General features: G+C 35.5%; 1 protein-coding gene and 1 pseudogene across 1 annotated transcript in view; one reads left to right on the plus strand and one right to left on the minus strand.

Moving 5' to 3' along the window:
* SEMA3E (semaphorin 3E) overlaps nt 1-20,221 on the plus strand; it is a 238,825-nt gene that overhangs the window by 56,337 nt on the left and 162,267 nt on the right. The window lies entirely within an intron of this gene.
* Nucleotides 10,978-11,300, minus strand: LOC102742230 (ATP synthase F(0) complex subunit f, mitochondrial pseudogene; annotated as a pseudogene).

Here is a 20,221-nt window from a genome sequence, read left to right on the forward strand (position 1 = left end):
AGCGCTATGAATTGTGTAAGACTGATGAATCACAGACCTGTACCTCTGAAACAAATAATACATTTTATGTTAAAAAAGAAAAAAGAAGATAGTAGGAAGGGAAAAATGAACGGTGGGGAATAGGAGGGGGAGATGAACCATGAGAGACTATGGACTCTGAGAAACAAACTGAGGGTTCTAGAGGGGAGGGGGGTGGAGGATGGGTTAGCCTGATGATGGGTATCAAAGAGGGCACGTATTGAATGGAGCACTGGGTGTTATACGCAAATAATGAATCATGGAACACTACATCAAAAACTAAAAAAAAAAAAACCAAATAAAAAACTAATGATGTAATGTGTGATGATTAACATAACGTAATAAAATAAAATTTAAAAAAATTAATTTTATTTTCCCACTTCTAGTAAGGGTTTTTGACTAGAAAAACAGAATTATTTCCCTTTGTTTTTAAATTCTAAATAGTGCTGGGAACAAACTTGAAATGTCCTTCAGGCAGAGTGAGGCCTGAGCACTAAAAATTCTGCACAAAGTTTTTTGTAATGCAAGTCTCTGAGGATTTAGTTTGCATTTCTATTTAGTAAAGACCTGGGAGGAGAAGTCAAGGTTAATATTTGAAGATTAAGCTGCAGTCTTAGTATTTGCATATAAAACACTGAGCATTGATCAGAGGGAGATGAATTATGACTCTAAAATTTACAGTCTTAGTCCATTTTTAAAGCCTTACTGAAAACTTTAAAATTCTTTTTTTTAAACAGACTTCCAGGAGAAAGTGACAAAACTGGTTTTAGTTATTTTGAAAATTAGCTGTATCCTATAAAATGCTAAAGGAAACAGTATTATACAAGACTAAAATATTTTAATGATAAAAATAAGAACCCAAGAAGAGTGGAGTATCTGATATATAATAAAGCAGCTTTTTTTTTAAGCTCTTTTTTTTTTTTTAAAGATTTTATTCATTTTTATTTATTTGACATAGAGACAGAGATAGTGAGAGAGAGAGCACAAGCAGGGAGAGTGGCAGGCAGGCACAGGGAGAGGGAGAAGCAGGCTCTCTGCTGAGCAGGGAGCCCGATGCGGGGCCCGATCCCAGGACCCTGGGATCATGACCTGAGCCAAAGGCAGCCGCTTAACCCACTGAGCCCCCCAGGTGCCCCAAGCAGCTATTTTTTTTTAAGATTTTATTTATTTTTTTGAGAGAGGGAGAGAGAGAGTGTGTGTGTCTGAGAAGGGAGGAGGGGCAGAGGGTGAAGCAGACTCCCCGCTGAGCAGGGAGCCCAAAGCGGGGCTTGATCCCAGGACCCTGGGATCATGACCCAAGCTGAAGGCAGACGCTTAACCAACTGAGCCACCCAGGTGCCCCATAATAAAGCAGCTATTTTTATTAACTCCAAAATTAAAAAGGATAAAATGAATGTATTCATTTCTCTGCTTATGATGAACTACTTACCTTAAAGAGGCAAGGTAAGGAAGCTAAAATAATAGATATTAAATAAGTTGAATTCCCTAATTTTGAAGGTTATATTTAATTGCAGTGATCATGGAACATTACAAACATATGCTCATTATTTATGCAGAAATCAAAATGTCTCTATCCTCCTACTATTTTTATAACTGACCAATTTCAGAAGTGATAACAACAAACTAGTTTCCCCCCTCCATTTCCAGGATGTCAGCTTTTACCAGAACATATCAATTTTTCCTATGACAAAATTTGTCTTAAGACAAATCAAACATTTGTGTATATGTCCATACACTGATACCTGTGGTATGAGTTTTATTTTTATTAAATATGGTAGTGTATATTTGATTAATTTTAGGATAGTTATAAAAGGATGTTTAAAGACTGAATAAAAATTGAAAATAACATTCTCCTTCCATATAAGTGTTCTTTAGAAACCAATTTTGAATAGTGTCTATAATTTTTAAATAATTCCAAAATTAAAATAGTTAACATTTATTGCATATATATTTATGTACTCAGGGTATGTCATCCATAGTTCTGACAATATTGCCAACATTCCTTTACAATGAGGTTGATAGGGAGAAGGTAACTTGTCCAATATCAAATAACTATAACATCCAAAATTAGAAGAGTCCAAAGTTCCTGTGCCACATTTTCTCCCTAATTTATCTCTTGGATGGAGAAATAAGATTTCCATAAGCAAATTTTTAGGCAATGAGTATATGTATTTGGGTGTCAATGTGCTCGGTAACAAAGATAACTTACGCAATGGTAGAGACAGAATAGGGGAAAGAAGTTCTTCAAAACACATTAGAATTTAGAAAACGTAAAGATGTTGGGACAAATAGTCAACGCTACTAGCTTAGACTGGGAGACGGTCATTAAGGTGTAATGGAATGAGATTGTCTTGGGCCTACAGGCTACACTGCTCTTGAAGTGAGAAAAAGCCGATACTCCAGTAGGTCATACTAGAACTTGTATGAAAAGATGAGGCCAAGAGTTAATATGTATGAAGTACACTGAAATTATAATCACATGTATGAAGTAGAATTCAAAAAAATAGCAGAAAAGTCCAAAGAAGAATCAATTATTGAGTAAGGTTGCAAATATAGCATGTGAGGGAAGTTAAATGAGTTAGGTGTGTTTAGCACCAAAGAGTGAAAACATTGAGTAAGGAAGTATAGAAATCATATACAACTTTAAAATGTACAAAGAAGGTCATAAAATTTCCACCTCTGTAAAGTGAGACAAACATGGACAGCTGTGTGTTTTGTTTAGATAGCCTGCAGCATTTAGGCAAGGAAGCTGGAGCAGGAAACTTCTTATGATATTAAAGTATGGATATCAAATATATATTCTGGATACCAAGATACAAATTGATAATGAATCACAAAACATATCGCATTTTCATTGCATTTGCCATCTATTCCCAAGAAATATTTTCAGTTCATAACAATTTCTAAGCCTATCATTATTTTCTCTTTTTAAAATATTTTTTTCTTTTTTGCCAACCACATTATTACATCTATTACATCATTCCTCCAAATAGATACTGAACATCAAGTATGAACCAGGTACTGAGTCAGGTGCTGAAGTGATAGCAGTTAAAAAGATAATTTCCTCCCCTCATGGAGAGGGTTGGGGAAAAAGTGATTAACAATTGTTAAACAGCAATAGTGATTAAAGAACATAAAACATTTACTAAGAGTATTTTAGCAAAGATGAAAGTGATATATTGATGGAAAACTTTTAAAAATATACTGAAGGAGTGCAATGTGGAGAACATTGACCCTGAAACACCGGACATGGCATTCCAGGAATGCAATTTAATGATTTTTTTTTTTTTTGGTAATACTTAAAGCTCTATCATTTAAGAAATGATACCAAATTTGATTTAAGAAATGATATCAAATTTGATTCTTAATTGGTTCTTAATTCCTTGTGATATGGTTTTCCCAAGTGATGGTTCATTTTTAAAAAATGGTTCTATTTGCAAAATATATCTTGAAAGGTTATATAATGCAATGACTTTTGAGAGAAAGTGAGCTTAGTGCCCACTGAGAGAGAAATTTTAATTCTGTATTTTGTTATATTTCTAAGATAAGCTTATATATAGAATTCTAGGAAGTTTGAGAGCTCTTATTTGGCCCTGTTTTCATACATGATAGGTTGAAATGGTTGAAAAATGAAGGGAGAATTGGCCAATCTAGTTGAATTGTTGTCATTTTAAATTTAAAATTGATTATATATATATTTTTTTGGTGAGTTGAATTTTAGGCATTATTCCAGGCAGATACCAAATAGGAATTGATTAACAGCTTTGACTCCTGTGGTCAAGAGGAAGAATAATGTGAAAAGGTTTTGTTTAACTTAGAGAAAGGAAGCCTAAATAGTTATGTGTTCGTATTTTCTTATGGCTCAAGTATTGAGGAAAAATAGGTAAAGTAAGAGTAGACTGACATATTTGGACTGAAAGCATGGAGCAGTGGTTCTCAATTTTGGCGTGCATCAGAACATTGCTAAAACTCAGAGTTCTGAGCCCCTACTCTTGAGTTTTTTGATTGGGTAGGTCTGGGCTAGGACCCTAAAATTTGCATTTTTAATAAATTCCTAGATGCTGTTGCAGCTGCTAGTCTGGGCACCATACTGGCATTGAGTATGCCTGGTTATGGGTGAAAGCCTTTGAGTGTAAAAGTCATCAGAACAATCAAAGCAAAAATAGTAATTAATAGTAGGGACAGAGGTATAGCAGTGGCAAGAGAAATAGTTGCAGGCCAAGTGTACTAGGGCTGTATTTCATTGCTTGCTTTTTCTGTAGCCCATTCATAGAAAAGTTGTCCTTTCCACAGTTCTATGACCTTGAAAAGACCATGCCCTATCACAAGTGAGAATCATAACACTGTAAGATCCAGGAGGTTTCTTTGAAGGACTTTGTCTTGTTCATTACTGTATCTGTCACACTGTCCCTGATTGCAAGTTTACTCAACCCACAAGCTGCTACAAGAATCTCATGAGTCAGAACTGAGGCATGAAGGATGCCTGCCTGCAGTGAACAATGGAGCTATGAAGTGAGCTGATTGCACCCAAATCACGAGGAAGTGGAAACCCAGGAGGAAACAAGGAAGTCAGTAGGTAGAGAGGAGAGCTGACAAGGTGTGTAACACTGTCCTTGAGAGCAACTCCACTCCTTCAGATGACTTTCCTGTGTCCATAAAATTAGCCCTACCTAGCTTGCTCTTCTTGGATTACTACAAGATTTTCTAGTATCTACTGAGTAACTTTCCCCTCTCTTTTCTTTTTTGGAGAGAGACTGGTTATGTCTCTGCTTCATGCTCCCAAAAAGCTCACGCCAGGACCTGTAGACTTATTTCCCTGGAGTCAGTTGCCAATAATAGGCACTTCTAAAAGTTTGTCAGATGAAAGCAAATTCCCTTTGTGACCCACTGGGTTCTATAAGGAAGTTCCTCTGGAATAAGATACCCTGTTTTAACTGCCAAGGTCTGCCAGTCTCAAGGGCTAGTTCGGATAGAATGTGTCTTTCTAAGATACGATTCCAGCTGTAGTGGTCATTTTATACATTTGACAGGAAAAAGAGATTTTAGAAAGCTCACTCTGGCCGCCACTGGATGTGTCCCTGGGATTCGGAATGGTCCTTGGAAGAGAGTATTTGGGAAAATCAGGCCCTTTTCAATTTAAAACGTTCAACCAAAACAATAATTTAAGAAATCATACCAAATATAACCAGAAATCATCCTCCAAGATAGTTTTCAACTTTAAATTAAGGTTAAGAAAACTCTGTGGTTTTTTATTATTCTTTTAAAAATGCCCTTTCAAATATTTCCTTTGAAAGATCTTCATTTCAGATATGCAGATTCAATTCTAACTAAAATGCTGAATGTGAGACTGATGAAGTATGAATAATATGCTTGGTTATCCTTTGGCTACTGCATTTTCATACTTTGTACACAGGAGTCTGATAAAAGCCATGAGCTAGGGCCACCTGGGTGGCTCAGTCAGTTAAGTGTCTGCCTTTGGCTCAGGTCATGGTCCCAGGGTCCTGGGATCGAGCCCTGCGTCAGGCTCCCTGGTCAGGCCCACTGCTAGGGATTCTGCTTCTCCCTCTCCCTCCACCCCTGCCCCCACTCATGCTTGTGCTCTCTCTCTCTCTCATGCTCTCTCTCTCAAATAAATAAGTAAAACCTTAAAGAAAAGAGGTTTTTTGTCTTATGGATAGATGTTTTGCATTACAAACCATATGCCCCTTTCCCACCAGGGCTCCAAGTCAATAGTGAGCTTAGTGGGGATTTTGTCCGTAGTTTTCTCTCAGGAGGGGTTCTATGGCTAAAAACCGTTAGAAAACCCAACCCTTAGATACTAAATTAGTATGCTTTTCCACTTAGCTAAGCTAAAATGTCAATTTTTTTCAATTTTATTTACTATAAAATCAGTGATGCCATGTACACAAGCAGTGAGGTATCATAAAATACCGTTTGTGTTAGCATCTTGATGGAGTACTTACCTCAAATGAATAGATGAACTTTTAAAATCAGTTTGTCATTATGCAGCTGCAGGTAAGATTGGCACACAATTTCCCGAGTGAATTGAAAATGCTATCAGCTCGTTACTGTGAGCACTTATGAGATTGTAATAGGGTGTTCTCGCAAAGGGCATATGCTTTAAAAAAGCAGCTTAACTCAAAGCATCAGTTGATTCCTTGAGAACAGGGTGTTAAGAAGGAAGTTGCCTGCCAGAGGGAAGAATATGATCAGGGATTAGGAGGCAGGCAAGATTGAAAAAGAGGAAAGAAAAAAATGGAAGTGTTTGCAAAAACCTAAAAATTGTACCGTGAAATTATTTTAGAAGCTCAATAGAGGGGTAGGCAGTCAAAAATCTAAGGGAATCTGAGGAGAATGTTTTGTCATAAAGGAACAATAGAAGAATGAAAGATGTTTCCTTTGAATAAACCTTCTAGTTTGCTTTGTAGAATATTAAAAGTCATTTAAAATGGATTGTTATTTTGAAGATCAAGGTGAGTTCTCACAGCTGTCATGTTGAAAAAAGTGTGGTTTAGCTCTCAGTTTATCCTGCATTTTCACACTATCCACTTGGTACAGTCTGGTAAATATAGATTCCTTGTTGGTTTTGTTAGTTCCATGAGAATATCTGTGCTCTCTTAGCACATTTAATGGCATTTAATGGATACAATAAAAGGACACAAAAATTCCCATATCGTATATAGTAATTTCTTTAGGATTGTTAGGTTAGTAATTTCCAGTAAATTAAATCATAGTTTATCATGTGTCTTTGTTTCATTTTTTTAAAAACTGTGCTTTGGAAAGCAGTATTATGTAATTGACAATATTAGTTTACCTCAGTCCATATGTTTGAAACTCTTACACACTTCAAAAAAGATTGAGCGTGAAAGTTAAAAAGACAGATAGGAACAGGGGGTCAGGGGTGGTTCAGTCGGTTGAACATCTGACTCTTGGTTTCGGCTCAGGTCATGATCTCAGGGTCATGAGATTGAGCACCCCCATGGGCTCTGCACTCAATGCAGAGTCTGCTTTGGGATTCTCTCTCTCTCCCTCTCCTCTGCCCCTCCCCCCCAATAAATAAATAAATCTCTTTTAAAAAGATATAGGAACAAAGAATTATACTCAAAATAGTTTTCTGAAAAAGTCTTTTCTAATGTGCAAATTGCATTGGTATATAGATAAAGCAATTTGTTTAAAATGCAGAGCAGTTTTAAAGAATATTTTTTAAAAGTTATAGTCTTCTCTCTCATAGAAATTAAATGAATATGTATCAAAGATTATTTTAACTCATTACTAGAGAGCGACGTAAGATGTTATCTTACTCGTTCAAGAGAGAATTCTAAGATCCATACAAGTATAGGGACTAAGGAGCTTTGAAATGAATTTACAAATAGATGCAAAGCATAATCAATTGCATACCAGCACACATAATGAAACTGCATGTCCTTGGACAAGAATCCTTTTGATTATTATCAGGTTTTTTCCATGAAAGGCAATTAGGTGAGCTAAACACAACACCACAGTTTTTCCTACTTTTGAAGTCCTCTTTTCTAAAAGTAGTAATTTTTAGAATGTTAAAACAAATATGGATTAACTAAACCATTAAGACTGAATTTCCATTAATGAGTGCTTTTTTTCCTGGCACAGTGCTAGTCTTTTATGTATAAATAGGTATATATGCAGGTATATGTAAATCTAATATGCGTATTTATATATGTATAAATATCTGTGTATTTATATATAAATATAAATGTATTTTTATATATAAATGTATATGCATATATATGTAAAATATACATAGTTTGTCTCCTAATTCTATCAACTACCATTAGAGGAAAGTATCATTTTATCGAAGAGGAAACTAAGACTCAAGAAGGTGACCTTCCTGTGCTACCATAGCTTTCAACCATCCCAATGAGGATTTGGACTTGTTCTCTTGTTCCAAGTCTCCTACTGTTCTTGCTACATCAAAATTGATACAAAGAAGAGCAATAATTAGTGATGCTTATTTATGATGATTAAACACCAGAATGGGCTTCAATCATCAATTGACCATGTAGCTGGTGAAATTTATACTTTATTTGAAACCTGTGAACCCAAGTAAGGTAGACTAACCATCACTTTCAAGTGATGAACTGCAGTTAACAACTCAAGGAAAGCCAAAAAGAGAGCCAAAATAGGAAGCTTATATTTGATTTATGTTGGTATTTCTTTTTTTATTAAAGAAAATATTTTGCGTTTCTTGAAAATTTGATTTTTGTAGTGACATGACATGTTATTAGTCATTACTAATAATACTAAAGATAAGAATTTTAATCTTCCATTTTTAGAATGCTAAAATAGAAAGATTATTACCTCATTTTATTGTGGTTTGTCATGATAGCATTGATTCTCTACCATATTTTTATTAAAATGTATTAAAATATTGAGTTCAGTTCTAAAATATAGCCATAATTTAAAAACCCATCTGGAATACATCTCTGCTAATATTAGTGGCTCTATTATTGTTTTCCTGCTTTATAATTTGACAACTGCAATTTTTGAAAAGTGGATAAATGTATATTTTTATAACTATCTTTCCCTCCCCAAATGCCACATTTATATTTTAAAGGACTACTAAAGAAATGCTCTTTAAACAGTGCTATATTTGTCTTTTGAAACCAAATACCAGTAGCATAGACGACCACAAAAAAGTTATTCAGTAAAATCTTGGTACCAGCCCTATAAATTAAAACAATATGGAAAATATGTTGTTTTGAAAAATCAAGGTTGGTATTTTTTCAAGTTTATTACCTGAATTATTACTTATGGTAGAATAGGGCACCTTTGGTGATGTATTAGTCAGGGTTCTTCAGAGAAACAGAATCAATAGGATGGATAGAGAGAGAGAGAGATTTATTATAAGGAATTGGCTCATGTAATTGTGGAGGCTGAGAAGTCTCAAGATCTGCAGTTGGCAAGCTGGAGACTCAGGAGGGTGATGGTGTAGTTCCAGTCTGCAAATCCGCAGGCTGGAGACTCAAGAAGCACCAATTTTTCAGTTCACATCCAAAGGCAAAAAATATATATATAGTCAGCTCAGATTCCACCTCAAGCAGTGAAATAGGTGGAGTCTTTCTTACTCAGCGTCTTTGTTCTATTCTGGATTTTAATTGATTGGATGAGGCCCACCCTCATTAGGGAGGGCAATCTGCCTCCCTAGGTCTGTAGATTCATATGTTAATCTTATCCAAAAGTACTCTCACAGACACAGGCAGAATATTGTTTGACCAAATGTCGGTGCATCCCATGGCCCAGTCAAGATGACACATAAAATCTTAACCATCTCTGGTAATATCTTCAAATTTTTGTCTTTTTCTTTTTTGCTGGCTTGATTTATCTCAAGGCTTTCCCTCATCATTTATTGGAATTGTTTACTATACATTACATCTACTTTCCCAGATTGCTAAATTACAAATATTATGAAAGTTATTATAAATATATTTTAGTTAACAAGTTAAATGGAGGGCTTATTTGTAGGAGGACCTCAATTTTTTCCTACAACTTGAGTGTACAAAAAAAAATGTTTATTCCTCTAAATGATGTTGATATAGGAAAGCCATGTTACTGGGTTTAACAACTTTATGTAGATGTACAAATAAAGCTAATTATTTTAGAATCCTATTTTACACATTTTGAATGAAGTGATAATGCTTTATTCCTTGGTAAAACTAGAGTTTGCCTCATATCTCCCTTCAAGAGTAATTTTTAATGAGGAAGATGGAGAACAGAGTAGTGTCCATTTAACCAGCTAACCTTTATTCTAAAGAGACACAGCCAGCAGCCATAATGATGTCATTCTTCAGAGGAGTAGGAGGAAATAGGAATATATTTCTTCCCTCTGTACAACTGTCAGCATCTTTACTGACATAAATTACAGAATGTAACTTACTGTTTTAATTTATAGAAACTCGTGAAAGAATTTTCTTGAATAATTTGTTAAATATTAACTAATGTTTGTTTAAAATAACTATTTGAATCCCTTGAGAGTTCCTTAATTACTGACATTCATGATAATTAGTGAACACCATTTAATATTTTTAAATTGGAAATAATGAGCGTTGAAATGTTTGTAATGTGAATTAGATAGTATTAATTTTATTTCCCATAATAAGAACACTGATTATGATAAAATCCTATCTTAATGTGCTTTGTTAATTGATTAAACTATATCAACATAAACTCTTAATACTTATGTTGAAAATGTGTAGTAGTGATTGTTTTGATTTTATGTCCTAATTGTAAATTAATACAAATTACTTATCTTTTACCTGCCCAATGAAAATTAGGTAAGGTTCATTTTAATTGAAATGCATATAATTAAAGAAACATAATAAATATAATTGTTACATAAATTTAGTAATAAAAAGCAAATAGAATTTGCTAACACATGGTAGAAGTTAGTATATCCAGGAAAAAAAAAAAAAGAGAGAGAGAGAAGGCATTGTGAGGATGCAAAATGGAGATCTAGTTTCCTCATGTGTAAAATGGGTAAACCAGACTATCTCTAGGGGTCTTTCCATCTGTAAAAGTTATATGAGCTTATTCTTTCATTGATTTGCACTGAGACATGGGCAAATAGTGATTGTACTGTACATCAGTTTCTTACATGGGAAACATATTTGCCTCTAGTGAGAGAAATGAGTAGGTAAATAGCAAAGGTAATAGAAATAATCCAGGATATAGATAATTTTAGCTGATAAAACACGTATGTTTATGTCTCTAGTGGGGAAAAAAATGCTGTGACCTTTACCATGTACTTTGTTCTTTCAAACCCATTTAAATGGGGGGGGGGAGGAAAAAGTAACACACTCATCCACAAACTTTTTTTTTTTTTCCAAGTACCAGTCATCTTTTATTGGATGTTAATTCTGAATTAGAATATGAAAGGATTCAAGGGTGCCAGGCAAAGGTCATGGTCAGGAATGCTGAATGTGCCTCCCCACTGGGCCCTCTTCAGTGGTACTTGCGAAGCTGCTCGCTCGTGTTTGAGTTCCTTGTAACAACGAGGACAGTAGTTGAAAAGCACATAAGATGCCAGCACCATAGACATCCCAGCAACACCCCCTTTCTTCACATGGACATACTTGTTGTAATACCGGTAGTAACCTCTTTGAAATGCTCCAGCAGTGCCCTTAGGGGTGAAATCCCGCATCAGTATCCAGCTGGGCAGCTCTCCTAGTTTCACATCCATGAGCTTCTTCTCCTTCACTGGTACGACTGACGCCATCTTGGAGTCCTGGGTCATTCACAGACGTTTTGATGCAGAAAGCAAACCAGCATTAGATTTACTCCTCTACTTAATGTCAGAGCAAAATATTTTTTTTGGCGAAATGAATTTTTAGTCCACAGTAAATGACAACAAGAAGAGTAGTGTTTGCTTGATGATTCAAAGCTGCATCTATTCTGTGGAAAGAATGATTATTCCACTTACATTTAAATGTTTTCTATTGCACTGAATTGTTTCTATAAGAAATCCAAGTCTTCAAAGTGTTTAAGAAAGTGTTGATGCTTTTTATAAACTGAATGCTCTAAAATTATGCATTAAGAGTAATGCGTGAGAGACTTTTCCTTCTTTTACCGTAAGTGGCCAAATAATTGCTCTTATTATTACTGGATTTGGAAACTATTGACATATTACGTTTTGTAAGCTGGATTTTGTTTGTAAGTCCCAACGCCTGTCTTTCCTCTTCCATTTTTTTCAAGGTTATCTACATTTCTAGAATGGCCCACGAAACTGGTTCAGCTCTATATAGATTTGGGAAGACTTACTGGATGCTCATATCTATTCTCAAGCATATGTGCTGCCTGATGTCAAGCAGTTTGGTTAAAGCTTTTTTATGTGGATTTATCATTCAATTTCTTGTTAATTTGACAACGCTGATTTAAGATTACTGTTAAAATCTTAGAAGAAATTACACATTTTCACAATGATTTTTACATAGAAAGCCAATAATCATCATTTTAGTCATAAAATGCAAAACAAATTGCTTTATACATACAAAATGCATGACTCTGGGTTAAAACCATGTCGTAAAAGAGGTTCATTGTGTTTATTTCTTAGTTTCTGTTAACATATGATTATATGATTCTGAGAATAAATTATTGACATATTTAAGTGCTTTAGACTTGTACACTTAATATTCAGGAGGGAAATACTTGTGACATATGGACTTTAGAAATAATAATTTAACAAAGAAAATAAAATCAGAAAGACTAGGAAGAGCATTTAGGGCAAAATCATTAGATTCAAATCATAAGTGCATGGGGATTCACAGTACTGTTTTCTCAACTCTTTTGAAAATTTACATGATACAATATAAAAATCTTGACCTAAAAGAGACATTACATAGTTTTTCAAAGATGAGTCATCAAGAGATTATTTAATTTATGGATTAGGATTGTGTAGGTGAAGAAGAAAGAAATCTTTTTCTTCCACTCTTCTAGTTTCTCACCTTGGGCTCCTTAACAAAACACAGATTAACAAGAGGAAAGCATACAAATATATTTAATATAAGTTTTATGGGGCACAGGAGCCTTCATAAGGAAATGAAGACGCAAAGAGGTGGGTTAAACCTGAGCATTTTTATGCTAGGTTTGATGAAAAGCGGAAAGTTGTGGGCAAAAGGATATGAGCTGAGTGCAGTGAACTGGGGGGATACTTAGCAAGGCCTGTTTATTCGAATTCCTCTCAGCATTCCTCATCTTTAGAGACACTGATGCTCCTTTCCTCTGGGGTAGGAAGGGCACCTCCCATGTGAGAGTCTTAGCTGCTTCAGGAAAGAAGCCTCAGAGTCCTTCCAACATCTGCCATTCCCCAGTTCCTTCAGCTTAAGAGATTCAGTGTGCCAAGGTGCCATAATTTGGGGTAACATGTTCTGAACCCTGTCAATTGCTAACTTTGTCTGTGTAACTATAAACTTACAGACATCATGAGAAATATTTAAATAAAAGTTAAGTAGTTAATTAATAGTTAAATAAAAAATAGTGTTAAAATCTGTTTAATTTACATTTTCAATATTGAGTAAGAGGCAGAAATGATTCTTTCTGATGGGTTTTGTCAGCTGTTTTGGAGTAAGCAAATTCATTTAGTCATTCATACACGTTCAACAGGTATGTATTTATTACTTACTGAGGCCAGATACTAAGCTAAGCTTTGGTAATATAAAGATGAAGAGGACATGGTACTAACTTTGAAGAAATTAACTGGAGGAAGCTGGAAATTCCCACTAATAATAGTGTAGTCGAATGCTAAGTGGAAGACATAGGGGTCAGAATGGCAGTTACTTGGGTAGAGATAGAAGTCATTCTTGGCAGACAGAATAATGTGTGCAAGTTCATAAATGAGGGGAAGAGTATGTATTTTTCAGAGGCAGAACTACAGTAGGGTATCAAAGTGCATGGTCATTGTAGATTCTTTTGAGATGTTCTTCATATATAATACGAAGATACCATGACAAATTAAAAATAGTATGTCTAATATAAAACCCAAGGTGTGTATGTGTAATAGTGATAGTACCAGGGCTTTTAGTGTTCAGCATTTGGCTACAAGTGAGTTTGGCTTTGTTTCATGTGAATTCCACACAATCTATCCCTCTAAGACACAGGTCTCAACCTAGAGTGATTTTGCCACCAAGAGATATTTGGCAATATCAAGAGACATTTTTGACTGTTACAGTTGGGAGCTTGCTACTAGTATCTAGTGAGCAGAGACCAGGGATGCTGCTAAACATTTTACAATGCAAACAGCTTCACATCACAAAAAAATTACCCGGCCCGGGCGCCTGGGTGGCTCAGTCGTTAAGCGTCTGCCTTCGGCTCAGGTCATGGTCCCAGGGTCCTGGGATCGAGCCCCACATCGGGCTCCCTGCTCAGCGGGAAGCCTGCTTCTCCCTCTCCCACTCCCCCGCTTGTGTTCCCTCTCTCGCTGTGTCTCTCTCTGTCAAATAAATAAATAAAATCTTAAAAAAAAAAAAAATTATCTGTCCCAAAATGACAATAGTGCCAAACTTAAGAAACCCTTCTCTGAGATTACTCTTGGTCATATTATGAAAAGTACAAGGAAAACAAAGCTCTGAGTTCTCCATATTTATTGATGTATGTAAATGTTTTAGTATGAATAAATTGTATTATGAATTATAAAACATGTATACATGTGAACCTCTTACCCACTTTAAGATCTAAACCCTCTGTTCTATGTCATCTACCTGTGTGCTCTTTCCCTAACTCATCTTCTTAATTTATTCTGAGAGGTGATTATTATCCTGAATTTTATGTTTTATTCTTACCCTTTAAAAATAATTATCCTTAGATAGTTTAATTTTGCTTGGTTTTGTACTTTATAAAAGCAGTATCATCATCTTTGTGTTCTTCTATTATGTGTTTTTATTTTATTCAATATTATGTTTTAAGGAATCTTTAGCATTGTAGAGAGAAGCCATATTTCATTCATTTTCACTGCTGCATATACTTTATATAATTTATACAGCCATCATTTTTTAATGGACATTTGGGCTATTTTTATTATTTTTTGGTGCTATAAACATGATGTTAAAATCATTGTCATATGCCTCCTGATGGATATATATGACAGTTTTTTCGGATATATATTTAGAAGTGGAATTGCTGGGTCACAGGCTATGTGAACAAATGTTTAGATAATGCTATAGTTTTCCAAAGGTTATAGTCACAGTACTTGAATATTTAGAGATAATGAGGATAGTACTGGTTCTTTGAGCAATTAAATGAGATAGCATGATAAAATACATCATAAATGAAAGAGTTACGAAGACAATTTGGTGGGGGTGTGGTTATTGATAAAAATGTTACCATATGACTGGAAAATCACTTCTGTTATGTGGTAGAATATAAATTTCATTATTGAAAATTTCTATTATTGGTGAGAAAAGAAATGTAGTTTAAAATAAGGTATGGTTTCTGTTTTGTTCTATTTTTATATTTCTGAATTCCCAGAAGGTAGCCACGCTTTTATATTCCTTTGTCTCGGGGGCATATATAGGAATGAAAGAAGTTACTAAACAAAGATAAGCCCTCTTCCTGGCTTTTGTTTTCCAAAACATAAAATACTGAGGGTTTATGCTTAGACTGGGAGAGGTAGGAGTTGAATTTGTGAGTGAGAAAAGTCCTTAGCTCAGAAGGTCCAGGGAGTTGGGGCATCCTACTTTCGTTATTTGTCCCTAGTGGGGACTCCTACTTTCCTCATTTGTCTCTCTCCAGGCATCAGACCTAAGAGGTTCAGACCTAAGAGGAAAATGCTGTGTGGTATACTTAGGGAGAATGCACTTAGGTGCTCTAGGCGCCAGGCTTCTCAGCCTCAGTAAGAATCTTGATGCCCAAGTTTCAGAAACACCAGAGGGCTAAACATCCTATTAAGGGACTATGCACCCCGGAACCACAAACCTTTTAGAGGTGATGAGTGTGGATCCAACACCAGAGAATATGCCCACAAAATGTTCTGTCCGGATATGAAAGACCCTGAGGATCTTCTCAAGACTCTATAGAGAGGGAAGGAGTCTCAATAGTGCATTAAATTGAAACTCCTTCCTTTTTCGTGGAATCAGAGTCATATATAATTTTAGTTAGATAAATAATGAGTTATTTTTATGCCTAACTGGAGTACTGTAATACTCATAATTTCTTAAAAAAAAATCTGGGAGTGGGAAAGGAGCAAATCACAGACCTTTATACATTGACTCGTTTCTAACAAGCACTGCAAAACTTAAAGTAGGGCTCTAAGGTGGAGCAAACTGAAATTGATTAAATATTTTTAATGCCCTGCAGAATTAGAACATCAGTGTGTGTGTGAGAAGTGAACAAGTTCATCTCAGTTCTCCATTTCTCCAAATGCTCTTACACATAGGTATGAACATGGAGAAAGGAAAGGCCTGGGGATAGACAGAGTGTGTTAAAGGAGTAGAGAAAATTCATCCTGGAACAAAGGCAGGAAGTAAAGGAAACTGAAGCTCTGGTTTGTGAGCCCATCTTGGACTTTCTGGAGCCAGATATGGAAGAAGATATTCTATTACGGGTAGGAAAGTTCACCCGTCTGGAGTTGGCAACCTCATCCAGACTGGGAAATGCTACCAATTCCTCATTCTTACGTATTTTATTTTCTGTTGAAAGATTGATGATTACTCTAGCATCAGAGTGGGTGCATTTTTTCATGTCTGCCTTAGTAAGCCTGCTGGGGTCTGGCAGCTTGCCTCACCTGGCAGCTTGCCTCACCTGGCAGCTGAAAGCTAGGATATACCCCTCTGCAACACTATGGGTGGAAGAAAATTTGCCTTGGCCTGTGTTTGTTTTAGACAGACCTAACCACCACCTCTAGCAACAACCAGGAGATTTTGACAAGTAGCCAGTTTGCTAAGGTTAAACATAAATCTTGAAACATAATTTGATAAGAATAAAATAATACCATACATTCTTCATTTGGGGGTGTTTATAGCAAAGTATGTCTTACCAAACTACCATGAGTTACCTCAGGTAGACTGTGAAAATGGCAGAATGGGTGGTTCTTTTGTGAAGAGAAAGCACACTCATACCAAAATTGGAGTTGATGGTATTTTTGCATGAAGTCTAGGCTTTCTGCTAAAATTTTAGCAACAGGTTTGCAAACAAGATAAACAAGGGAAGATTACAGACCAATGGTTCTGCGAGTGGCACGTTGATGAACTGGTCTTGGAATCTCAAGCCCTATGTGATACCTATGGGTAAATAAAGTACAGTTCCATATACTGTGATTTCTGACTCTGCTTAAATGTTAATTAAAAATAACCTAAAGTATGACTTGTTAAAGTTTGTGAAAAATGAAACTATAAATTATTCATACATAAAATAGTAAAACTCATAAATATTATGAACCTATCCATAATAAAACTACATTATTATATATTATTTACTCATAAATGGAATTATAATATCAATTGGAATATAATTAGGACTCTAATTCAGTATTCTAGGAAAAAAATTTGGCTCCAGTTAACATTTGTTAGTTCTTTACAAACTCAAGGTGTACTCATATGGGCAGGTGGTGGGAATTTTAGGTAGGACAACTCACAGCCTCATTTGGGTTGCTTATAGTTTTTAATTTCTGCCATTCTTGTTTCATAATCAGACATTATGCTTGCTTAATTTCATTTTCAATTTATTTTGTCATGCACTTTTTGTGTAAATAACTTTGAGTAAGATAAATATCTCTATCAATAGAATTTTCACCTAGGATTTAGTAACAATTTAACTAATGTGTTTGGTGTTTTGAACACATACTTGCCATATCTTTATTGCTAAGGAGATATGTACACATATAACTGAATGTGCACTGTATGAATTTATCACTGGTTTATTCTTCATTGGACTGTGAGCCTTGGTATGGCAATGAGATCTTTTCCTGGTTTCAGAGAACAGCATTGAAAAGTTTGAGAGACACTGATAAAGAGTGATTTCAAAGAGCATCATTGGATATTGATACAAATCTAATTTTTTTTAAGATTCTATGTATTTCTTAGAGAGCATGAGAGGGGCAGAAGCAGGCACCTTGCCAAATAGGGAGCCCAACACGGCTTGGGGCTCGATCCCAGGACCCTGGGATCGTGACCTGAGCCGAAGGCAGATGCTTAACTGACTGAGCCACCCAGGCGCCCTGATAAAAATCTAATCTGGAGGCAAAAGTAAAATCTAAAGGAGCTACTGGAGAAAACAGAAATGCATGTAAGAGTTGTTGTGAGTAAAACTATAACAGGAAATGTTGGTCTTTTTTGTCTTGGTCTCTGTCCTTGCCAGTTCTTACTCCTCTCCACCTGTCCCTTTGAAGATACACTCCCGGTCTCTGTCCCACCCCAACCCTACCACTAACCCTACACTCGTCCTGCACTCACTACATTCTCCTTCCTTCTGCCCTCCCAACACACACATACAACAATGCATCCTTAACATAGTCCATCAAATACCCAGTATTCAACTATATAAGTTATCAAATCATCCAGTAAACCTATAATTGCTTAGGTTACAGATCCCTATAAATATTGGTTCTTTCATGGAACCATCTTATAAAATACTAATGCAGTTAATTCCATTGGCTGAATGTGGAATTTTTTCTAAAATGAAAAAATAAAACATAAAATATGCAACCAATATCCAAAGTTAATACATTATAACAATGGTCATCTTAGAAATGTTTCTATGTATATATCTGTTACATTACTAGAAAATGGTTTTAACATACAGTTTTCTCCTAGCCTATCTGCACTAAAGGGAAGGGAGCCTGGTCATGGGTCCTTAACTGTTAGAAGTTGGCCCTGCACTGTACTTTCCTAGTTTGACTCTTGCTGGCCCATGTGTTTATTATCTTCACTATGGTCTGTCTTTCTACCATTTTTTGTTTCCATTTTTCTTGAACTGTTTTGATCCAGGAGGGTTGAACAAAAATTTTTGCCTAAGAAGAGTATCATATTGGATATAAAACTACAGGTTTAATAGAGGCTTAAAAAGCTTTCAAGAAAAATCAATAGCATATTTGGAGATTAGAAGGAGACTACTGTCATTATGGAGGGCCTCATAAACATCTTTGCAGCATGGAAGGACGGACTCAAAATGGATAAGACTAGAAACTGGGTGAAGCCATGCCCCAGAGGTTTATCTTGACATCAAAGATTTAAAAAAAAAAAAGCACATTTGCCATTTTAGCAAATTAACATAGTTCTAAATGGACAATGCCCCCTGCAGAGTTTCCTGTTATGGCTCCCATTGCCAAACATGTGTAACGCTAAATGGGGTAGATGATGTACAATAAAATAAAAGCACATCTTCAAATATTCATTTCGGGAGCAGCAAGTCATAATTGTTGGATTTAGAAAGGTCAGTGGATCCTGAGTTTCCTATTAGTGTATTTTTGATACTTGCTCGTTAATTTTTTCAACTGGTAGGATTATTAGCTAGCACCAATTTAAGTTTGAAGATGATTTTATCTAGTAGCCTAATTTTTCCTGTGAATTAGGAAAAAAAGTATAACTTTTAATTTGATCAATTAACATCTTTTGTCCAAGTCAAAGAAATTATTGAATCATGGCTTTAAAAACATAACTGCTCCAAGTAGCTATAAAGGAGTGAGATGGGGGTGCCTGGGTGGCTCAATTGGTTAAACCTCCCACTCTTGATTTTGGCTCAGGTCATGATCTCATGCTTTGTGAGATCGAGCCCTGCATCAGGCTCCTCACTCAATGGGAGGGTCTGCTTAGGACTCTCTATCTCCCTTTCCCTTTGCCTCTTTTTCTGCTTGTGCTCTCTCTTCTCTCTCTCTCTTTTTCTCAAATAAATAAATAAATAAATAAATAAATAAATAAATAAATAAATAAAATCTTAAAAAGGAGTGAGATAAAGAGTCTCACATAGATGGGATATAAATATATGAAACCACAGCAGGAGACCCTACTGCCTTAGTTTCAGAAAGTCACCTTCAAGGCTCAGATTCAGAGGTACTTTTCTTAGAATATCAGCTCTACCTATGTATAAGCAGTAAACTCTAAGTCTCCGTTTTCCCATGAATAACATGAAAAAAAATTAGTATATACCATATTGAGTTGTTGTGATGAGTATATAAGATAATGCATGTAAAGTACTTAGGACAGAGTACCCAGGTGGGAACTTAGTATCTGGCAATTACTAAGTGAATTCTGAACACAGCTTAGTAGAAAGCTTTCTCTCACCAATGAATCTTTCATGCCTCCCCGAATGCAGCTCTGTAGTCTCCTAGAAATCATACCAGTAAATAGTCATCGCCTTGGGGTTTAGAACTGATTATTATTTATATATGTAACTGCTCGAATGAAGAAGTAACACCATTTCTAAAGAATATTATTTGACAGGACATACACTGGATTTGTTCAAACACTATAGTTCTCAATTATCTGTAATTGGGTTTTTAATAAATGGTGAGGTAAGGAAGGAAACAATATAAAGAATTTTGTAGAGTTCACTTAAACATACTTTAACCAGCTGCCATTAAAGGCCCTTAAAATGTTAGTATCTTCTATGAGCCAATTATGCAGGTGCCTATTTCCAAAATGTCTTATGAAGTCTTAGGAAATAATTTAATTGGTACTTTATAGGATTTTTTTGGTTAACGTCTTTATTCTAAAAGGATCGTACATGGGATGCCTGGGTGGCTCAG

Source organism: Leptonychotes weddellii, chromosome 12 (assembly GCF_054177405.1).
Source record: "Leptonychotes weddellii isolate Sample4059 chromosome 12, ASM5417740v2, whole genome shotgun sequence".
NCBI classification, from domain to species: Eukaryota; Metazoa; Chordata; class Mammalia; order Carnivora; family Phocidae; genus Leptonychotes; species Leptonychotes weddellii.